The sequence below is a fragment of the Panthera onca genome, chromosome B3, assembly GCF_046562875.1.
Source record: "Panthera onca isolate mPanOnc1 chromosome B3, mPanOnc1 haplotype 2, whole genome shotgun sequence".
Lineage (NCBI taxonomy): Eukaryota > Metazoa > Chordata > Mammalia > Carnivora > Felidae > Panthera > Panthera onca.
This window is the reverse complement of record NC_138344.1, coordinates 98087656-98098087: the sequence shown is the minus strand read 5'-3', so window position 1 is coordinate 98098087 and position 10432 is coordinate 98087656.

Here is a 10432-nt window from a genome sequence, read left to right as displayed (position 1 = left end):
TCCACATTACAATTATCACTTAAAAGGTCTTTTTAAAGATTCCACTAATAATGCAACATAGAACAAAATTTTGTGTATGCATAAAATTAACCATACATTGGATGCTGTGATTGAAAGCAGTAAAAATTGCCAAAATTCTGAGAACAGATTATAAGATTTTCAATTGTTAAGACCAACTGATGTGTCAAAAACTATCATTCAGATGCCCAAATCTATCAAAAGCTTCCAGCTCTTCCCAGAAAAGCTCTTTACTTAAACTTACTTGTAATGTAATTATCCGCAACAACACAAGGTAGCCAAAAAGGAAATGCAAAGAAACTAATGAAACCCCACATAACCCACAATATTCTTTGACATGTGATTAAATTATTCTGCTATATCACAAAGATGCTAACAAGGTCCAGATCACCAGCAGCGGTTACCATTACATTACATGTAACAGCCAATGGCCATACTTGATAGGCATGTTAGACCCAATTGTGATTGTCATCCTGAAAAGGAAGGCAGCATGTATTTGTAGAGATAAATCTATGATGTTGTAAATTAGGTTTTTTAAAATTGGGTGCATTTAACATTATATTTGGTTGTGGTTTTCTCCAAAAGAGTTAATGTGAAGTCCGTGGTACATCTTACAATCTCTGACAAAAGCTTGTTACAATTGAGAAATACGCTAATAATATTAGTGGTCATATATTGAATCACCTTGTTTTCCATGCAATGTACAAGAGGCTTACTTAATTTTCACCTTACTTATACATTTTTATTATTAACATTTAGAAATGATAAAAATTGAAGCACCGAGAGCTTAAGTAACTTGCCTAATGTCACCCAGCAGGCAAATGTTAGAGTCAAGGATTCTGTTTTTATCCCCCACTAACAACAGCTTGTATAATCTTTATTTTAGCCTATAAAATCTGTTAATTTCTTTTAGTATTTTTATTTTTTAATTTATTTTTTACTTTATTTAAATAAGGGCTTCAGGAATAGAATTTAGTGATTTATCACAAATATATAACACCCAGTGCTCATCCCAACAAATACCCTCCTTAAAATGCACATCGCCCATTTAGCCCATCCCCCCCACCCAATACCCCACCATCACCCCTCAGTTTGTTTTCTGTATTTAAGAGTCTCTTATCGTTTGCCTCCCTCTCTGGTTTTATCTTGTTTTTCCTTCCCTTCCCCTATGTTCATCTGTTTTGTTTCTTAAATTCCACATATGAGTAAAATCATATATTTGTCTTTCTCCAACTGATTTCGCTTAGCATAATACACTCTAGTTCCATCACGTTGTTGCAAATGGCAAGATTCCATTCTTTTTGATCGTCAAGTAATATTCCATTGTATTTTTATGCCACATCTTCTTTATCCATTCATCAGTTGATGAACATTTGGGCTCTTTCCATAACTTGGCTATTGTTGATAGTGCTGCTATAAATATTGGTGTGCATGTGCCCCTTTGGATCCACATTTCTGCATCCTTTGGATAAATACCTAGTAGTGCAATTGCTGGGTCATAGGGTAACTCTATTTTTAACATTTTGAGGAACCTCTATACTATTTTCCACAGTGGCTGCACCAGGTTGCATTCCCACCAACAGTGCAAAAGTGTTCTCCTTTCTCTGCGTCTTCGCCAGTATCCATTGTTTCCCGAATTGTTTAGCCATTCTGATGGTGTGAGGTGGTATCTCATTGTGGTTTTGATTTGCATTTTCCTAAAGGTGAGTGATGTTGAGCATCTTTTCATGTGTCTGTTAGCCATCTGGATGTCTTGGGAAAAGTGTCTGTTCATGCCTTTTGCCCATTTCTTTACTGGATTGTTTGTGTTTTGGGTGTTGGGTTTGGTAAGTTCTTTATAAATTTTGGATACTAACCCTTTATCTGATATGTCATTTGCAAATAACTTATCCCATTCTGTTGGTTGCCTTTTAGTTTTGTTGATTGTTTCCCTCACGGTGCAGAAACTTTTTTATCTTGATGAGGTCCCAATAGTTCATTTTTGCTCTTGTTTCCCTTGCCTCCAGAGACATGTCCAGTAAGAAGTTGCTGCAGCCTAGGTCAAAGAGGTTGTTGCCTGCTTTCTCCTCTAAGATTTTGATGGCTTCCTGTCTTACATTTAGGTCTTTCATCCATTTTGAGTTTGTTTTTGTGTATGGTGTAAGAAAATGGCCCAGTTTCATTCTTCTGCATCTTGCTTTCCAGTTTTTCCAACACCATTTGCTGAAAAGACTGTCTTTTTTCCATTGGATACTCTTTCCTGCTTTGTCAAAGACTAGTTGGCCATACGTTTGTGAGTTCATTTCTGGATTCTGTATTATGTTCCATTGATCTATGTGTCTGTTTTTGTACCAGTACCATACTGTCTTGATGATTACCACTTTGTAAATACAGCTTGAAGTTCATAATTGTATGCCTCCAGCTTTGGTTTTCTTTTTCAACATTACCCTGTCTATTCAGGTCTTTTCCAGTTTCATACAAATTTTAGAATTGTTTAATCTAGCTCTGTGAAAGATGTTGGTGTTATTTTCGTAGGGATTGCGTTGAATGTGTAGATTGCTTTCGGTAGTATAGACATTTTGACAATATTCTTCCAATCCATGAACATGCAATATTTTTCCATTTATTTGTGTCCTCTTCAATTTCTTTCACATGTTTTCTATAGTTTTCAGAATACAGATCTTTTACCTCTTTGGTTAGGTTTATTCCTAGGTATTCCTAAGTATCTTTTGGTACAATTGTAAATGGAATCGATTCCTTGATTTCTCTTTCTGCTGCTGCATTATTGGTGTATAGAAATGCAACCGATTTCTCTATGTTGATTTTATATTCTGCAACTTTGCTGAATTCATGTATCAGTTCTAGCTGTTTTTTGGTAGAATCTTTCAGGTTTTCCATGTAGGTTATCATGTTGTCTACGAAGAATGAAAGTTTGACTTCTTCCTTGCCTGTTCTGATTCCTTTTATTTCTTTTTGTTGTCTGATTGCTGAGGCTAGGATTTCTGGTACTATGTTGAATGACTGGTGAGAGTGGACATCCCTGTCAAGTTCTTGACCTTAGAGGGAAAGTTCTCAGTTTTTCCACATTTAGGATATTAGCTGTGGGTCTTTCATATATGGCTTTTAAGATGTTGAGGAATGTTCCTTCTATCCATACTTTATTGAGGGTTTTCATCAAGAAAAGATGCTGTATTTTGTCAAATGCTTTTTCTGCATCTATTGACAGGATCATGTGGTTCTTACCCTTTTTTTTAATTAATGTGATGTATCACATTGATTGATTTGCAGATATTGAACCATCCCCACAGCCCAGGAATAAATCCCACTTGATTGTAGTAAATAATTATTTTAATGTATTGTTGGATTCGATTTGCTAGTACTTCATTTAGAATTTTTGCAGAGTCAAGATTACAATTCAAACAGCCTGACTCCAGGGCCTGTGCTCTTAACCACTTGGTTGATTATAGGACACTGTGATTGCTCTCCCTATGGTGCACCACATACAACACACTCATTCATTCAATAAATATTTAATGAGGATCTATTAAGCACTAAACACTGTTAAATACTAGGTATACCAGTGAACAAAATAGACAAAGTCTCCATATTCTTAGACCCAATATTCTAATTGGGAAATGCAAATAATAAATAAGTAAATAAATAAATCTCAAGATAATTTTATTTTTTTTAACATTTATTTATTTTTGAGAGACAGATCATGAGCGGGGGAGAGGTGGAGAGAGAGGGAGACACAGAATCCAAAGCAGGCTTCAGGCCTTGAGCTGTCAGCACAGAGCCCGAGGTGGGGCTCGAACTCATGAATCACGAGATCATGACCTAGGCCGAAGTCAGACGTTTGACTGAGCCAGCCAGGTGCCCAAGCTCGAGATAATTTTAAATACTAAGACCAGAAATTGAACCGGCTCATGAGATAGAAAGTTTTGGAGTGGTCAGTACTTGTCTGAGGAGATGGTATTTGGGCTGCAGAGCCATGGGCAATGGCAGAGGGCCTTGGGTCTAAGGAGCTAGAAAGCAATGCAGTACAGCTGACCTGCAGTGAGATGGAAAGCAGCACCAGGTGAGGCCAGGAGGTGGGCAGGGCCAAACCAGGGAGGCTCCCGCAGGCCAGAAACAGCAGGTAAGAGTCTGGTTACAAAAACTGGAACTTGGGCTGACCTAAAGGCACGGACAGAAGATATTACAATGGTAGCTCCGAAAGATGGGAACCAGAGCAGCTCTAAATATCAAGCAGAAACTGATGAGCCATTGGCCTTCTCCAGGCCCCACAAATGCTGCTCAAACGCTCCTGCTCTTTCCCATCTTTATCTCTCTGCTCAAGATTTGATTCCAAAAAGATAGTGTGATTTTGCTTGGGTCCTGTGTCTGACGCTTGGCTGAGGGATGGCAGGACATCATGACTTAGAACTCAAACCACGGCATTCAATCTGAGTGCTGTTTCTAGAAAAGTGGGGATGGGTGCTAGCAGCAAAAAGAGCAAATGAAAGTGACAGGTTATATCCATGCAGTGATTTGAGTGAATGAATGTTGTTTACGTCTGTGCCTTTAAATACTGCAGTGGTTTTTTTGTTGTTTGTTTGTTTACAAAAACAAATGTTTTAGAAATGGCAGGAAGCAAGGTGGCTCAATTTCAATCTCTGCAGAGAATAAACAGGGAAGGGGGACATTCTCTTCAGTATTGATGTTATGTCTCAGAATACTAAATGCTCAACTGATTTAGCTCAAAAAACAACAGAGCTTCCACAACTCGGCTGAATCTGGGGCCAGAGCCAATTTTACCTTCTACATCTTTTCTGAGCAATGAACACAAGAAGTCCCTGCCTCTAAGTTACTCAAAACTGAACTGGGAATTTTTTCTCACGACATAAAGATCCACATAGTTGATAAAAAAATTTTTTTTAATCATTCTTTGGGTCTTGCTGATCTGAAAATCTGTCTCAACAGAGTCATGAGTCACAAAAATCAGGTTCCCAGCACACATCAACCTCTTTATCACATATGAACTTAGACAAGGTAATTAACCTCAATAAGCCTTAGTTTGTCATAAACCGGAGATAATACCTACACGAAAGGGTGCTTGTGAGGATTAAATGAAAAAATAATATATATGGCCTAATGTAGCACTTCCTTGGAATTCCTCTTGGTTAAGCTCTTGTCCATCCTGGCAATGCAGAATGGTCAGTATATAATTAAATATGCATTGCTCTTAGGTTTATAACGTGGATGGGGAAGGGGAAAAAAATTTGCAAGGGATTTTGGCCTTGAATAACTTCACAAGATTTTCATTCTTTGAGTATTGTTCACACCCATGTGTCTTAGGGCAAGTAACAATAGTCATTGTTACTGTGCTCACAGGGTACTGAGCACTATTCTAAACACTTGACAGCTACTAGCTCACTTAATCTATAGAACAAACCTATGAGGTTGGCATTACTGTTAATCCCCATTTTAAAAATGAGGAAACCTGGGGTGCCTGGGTGGCTCAGTCGGTTAAGCGTCCAACTTCAGCTCAGGTCATGATCTCACGGTTTGTGAGTTTGAGCCCCCCAGGCTCTGTGCTGACAGCTCGGAGCCTGGAGCCTGCTTCGAATTCTGTGTCTCCCTCTCCCTTTGCCCCTCCCATGCTCATGCTTTGTCTCTCTCTGTCTCTCAATAATAAATACATGTTTAAAAATTTTTTTAAATAAAAGTGAGGAAATTAAAGCAAATACAGTTTGTGTAATTTGCCCAAGGTCACACAGCTGGTAAGTGATAGAGCTGGGCTTGGAAGGAAACCCCCACATGTCAGTTCTGGGGCCTTCACTCCTAACCATCTGTTCCATTTTCTGAATAGGAAAGAAGCACTAATCTATGTGTACCCCCAGTGGGATGCCCAGCTTCCTCCCTTGCATACAGTTGTTCTGCTCAGGGTGTGGCCTAACAAATTACAACTCCAGTTTTAAAATGACATGTGTTTTGTGGATCCTCAAAAGTAGATTTTAAAGAGTTTTCAAGTTTTTAGTTTGTTGGAAAAATACTTTATGTGAATGAATTCTTTGAGGACAGGGACCGTGCCTTCTTTAGCATCCTTCCAGTAGGAAACAACTGAATATGCTCTTCTTTATCTGCGTGAATCAGCCACAACAACCTATGGACACTCCTTTAACGCTTGATCTTGGTCAAGCTTCTCAGCTCCCTCCATTCATGAGAATGGCACACAAGACGTGGAGGAAGTGTTGGCAATTGGAATCAGACACTGGTGGAGGATTAGAGGGACTTAGGTCTTCTTTTCCTGGAATAGATTAAAGCGGTTTCTGTCCAAATATTTCATTATTTTAGATACTGATGTAAGTGAACCATGTAGCATTGTCTCTTCTGAGACTGGCATATTTCATTCAGCATAATGTACCCAAAGTTCACCCGTGTTGCCTCACATTACAAAATGTGCTTCTTTTGGGGCGCCTGGGTGGCTCAGTCAGTTGAGCGTCTGACTTTGGCTCAGGTCATGATCTCAGTCTGTGAGTTCGAGCCCCGCGTCGGGCTCTGTGCTGACAGCTCAGTGCCTGGAGCCTGTTTCCAATCCTGTGTCTCCCTCTCTCTCTTTCCCTCCCCCAGTCTCACTTTGTCTCGTTCTGTCTCTCAAAAATAAATAAATATAAAAAAATTCAAAATGTGCTTCTTTTAAGGTCGAACAATATTCCATTGTGTGTGTACGCCATATTTTCTTTATCCATTCATCAGCAAATGGACATTTAGGTTGTTTCCATATCTTAGCTATTATGAATAATGCTGCAATGAATATGGGGATGCAAAAATACAGAGTCAAGGAGCAGAATGGCGGTTGCCAGAGGCCAGGGGATAGGGGAATGGGGAGCTGCAAATCAGTGGACATTAAGTCTCAGTTAAACGACATGAATGAATTCTAGAGATCTGCTACGTAACACTGTACTTATAGTTAACAATACTGTGTTATACACTTAATTTGTCAACAGAATAGATCTTACACTAAATGTCCTTACCACAATAAAACAAAATTTAATTTTAAAAAGGTTTATGTCCAGGACCTGGAGAAATTCTGATAGAAATCTGGTCTCCCTAGACCCTGGCCCTTGGCCTTGGCCCTCTCAGAGGATCACCAAGCTGGTGTAAAAAGGTTCTCTTCTTTAGACTTTATTTCCCATCTAGTATCCACAAGGATTGAGACCAAAGCCAACACCAGGCGAAATTCCAAAGCAAACAAGGTATCGCTCTGGTAACCTCTCACTTTCCTCTCCTGTTCGGCCCTCCTCACCAGGAATACAGGACCCAAAGTAGGACAGCTTCCAACAACTGCAACTTACCCCATCCCTGCCTCAGGGGCCACACTCAGCTCAATGTCTCCTCCACTTCCCTCTTAATCAAATCTCCCAACCTACAATTTCCAGGTTACTGCTGCATCAGGGTAATAATCTCCAATAGTTTCTTACAACTTCCCACTAAGATATCCATATAAGCTTCTTAAAATACAAAAGTTTCAACAGCATTAGAAACCCTGTCAACCGGTGGCTCAGTCGGTCAAGCGTCCAACTTCAGCCCAGGTCATGATCTCACAGTCCGTGAGTTCGAGTCCCGCATCAGCTCTGTGCTGACAGCTCAGAGCCTGGAGCCTGCTTCGGATTCTGCGTCTCCCTCTCTCTCTCTGCCCCTCCCCTGCTCATGTTCTGTCTCTCCCTGTCTCAAAAATAAATAAAAACATTTTTTAAAAAATTAAAAAATAAAAAAAAGAAACCCTGTCAACCATTTGACAGGACCCAAAAGGAATCTAGACCCATATGTCAGCACAAAGGATACTGGCCTGTGAAACATAATTGTGGCCAAGACACAAAGAGAATGCAGTGAACTAAACAGGCTCCAGCCCTTAAGACAGAGCCACATGGGCGCTTGGGAAGAACAGAAAAGGACCACGAGTCACCCCACTATCAACACCCAGCTCAGAAATGCAGGTCCTGCACAAAATAATACCCAGGAGCTATGCCCTGTTGCTCTCAATGGGGCCCCACCTCCTCTTTTTGCATCCATTCAGGACTGTACCTCTCAGAACACCCAGAGCTGGAGGCAGAGGGCGTGCCCTGTCCTGGAGGTGATGCTGGCACGTAAGGGCTGAGGCAGGAAAATCTTCAGAGGCCAGCCACATTGAGGGTATTTGACTAATATTCTCGACAACAAAAATTATCTTTCCTAGTGAAGCAGAACAAAAGGGAGGAAGTTAGGACTAGAATTTTTTAAGCTGCAGCCACCGTTGCATTGAGGACACTGGAGACAACTGCCTTGGGGGAAAACTGCTTTTTTCCCCATTTTTTTTGTGAAAATGCTTTAAGGGAGGCGTACCTGGGTGGCCCAGTCAGTTAAGCGTCCAACTCTTGGTTTCGGCTCAGGTCTTGATCTCACGGTTTCATGAGTTCGAGCCCCACATAGGGCACTGTACATCAATGCAGAGCCTGCTTGCGATTCTCTCTCTCTCTCTCTCTCTCTCTCTCTCTCTCTCTCTCCCTCGCTCTCTGCCCCTCCCCCACTCGTGCTGCCTCTGTCTCTCTCAAAATAAATAAATAAACTTAAAAATAAATAAATAAAATACTTTAAAGGAAACTCTGATTATGTAAAAGGAAAGCTCTGGCCCAGCCCAGCCCAGCAAGGATGACTGAGAGGATATGGAACTAAGCTGTTCTGTGCACTAATGTGAGTCCTCATCTTTGTGCAGGTAGGTTTGGGTTTGCTTCTTGGTCTGTTGCATGTTAAGGGACTTGTTTTTTCCTGCTGGCATCCCAGAGATTGTAGTCAGGGGTCTCAAGGGAAAGAGGAGCTAGAAAAAGCCACTCTGATCTCTAATGATGATGTCTAAGAGCATGGAAGCAGAATAGGACCCAAGGAAAGAAGCAGCCAGAAAGCAACTCCCTCTGACCGTCTCTGAGGGTCTGTGGGCACAATGATGTCTGACAACTGATTTCGAGATATTTCCTGTGTTGTGACATAATTCTCTTCTATTACCACCCTCTGTGCCAAGTCTTTAAAGACACTTCTTAGCTTCCATAAACTAGTGCCAGTTTTAAGTGAGAAGCGTCTCAGCGCTTGAGACCAAGTGATTTGGGGATTGGAGAGTAAAGCAAAATCCCCAGGATTTATTGAGAATAATCCAGCAGCCAAGCAACACATTGCTTCTATCATGTACAGGGCTCTCAGTAAGGAGAACTGTATAAATAAAAATTTCTCAATTTTCTTATGTATTTGTACTTATTTTTAAGATTTCCTCTGCTTCCTGTATTAACTCTTTCTCTTTTGTGAGTCGGTTCCGTCTATTGAATCCATGCCTATCATACTATTGGTTTTCCTTAAATGTTTGGACATTATATTGGGCTGAGGGTATATTGAACTATGCTGATAGTTGCGATTTTTTTTTTTTTTTTTTTTTTTAACCAGTGAGACTGTTCTCCAGCAAGAGGATTGTTCAGGGCAGAGGAGGATGTGGATTGAACAGATAGATAGTCCTCAGGTTCAGTCTCTCCAACCCTCCTGTAGCTATAAGTTACCTAGGACATTAAGCCGTTTATCTTGCCCAAATCTCTACCCCTGGAGCATGGCTTTTGAGGAGACCCACTCAAGGACTTATATCCTCAGCTTTATCCTAAGGTTCACCATGAAAGGAGAGGTAATGACTCATCTGGTAACTTAAGTTCCCAGTGGGTCACCGTATCAGGGGTCCCCCAAGACCAACTTTATGTTCAGTGATTTGCTACAAGGACTCACAGAATGCAGTTATACTCACAGGTACAGTTTATGGCAACAAAAGGATACAAAGCCAAATCAGCAAAGGAAAAAGATGCCTGGGGCAAAGTCCCAAAGAACCTAGAATCAGCTTCCAGATAACTCTCCAAGTGGAGTCATAGGATGTACTTAATTCTTCCAACAACCACATGTAGCAACCTATGCAAAGTGTTGTCTACCAGGGAACCTCACTAGACCCAGTATCCAAAGTTTCTTTGGAGGCTTCCCATGTAGGAACCTACCACGTGTCAAAATTCCAGACTCTCAGAAGAACAGGTGTTCACCAGAAACATATGTTTGCACAAACAGTCTAGGCTGGGTACAGTAAACCATCCTTATCAGTTAGAGAATGGTAAGAAAACTCCTGAAATCTAAGTTTCCATTGCTGGGCAAGGGCCAAACTTGCCAGTAAGTCATTCTTTTTTTTTTTTTTTTAAGTTTATTTATTTATTTTGAGAGAGAAAGAGCGTGTACAAGCAGGGGAGGGGCAGTGAGAGAGGGAGAGAGAGAATCTCAAGCAGGCTCCATGCTGTCAGCACAGAGCCTGACACAGGGCTCAATCCAACGAACCGTGAGATCATGACCTGAGCCAAAACCAAGAGTTGGACACTTAACTTACTGAGCCACCCAGGTGCCCCAC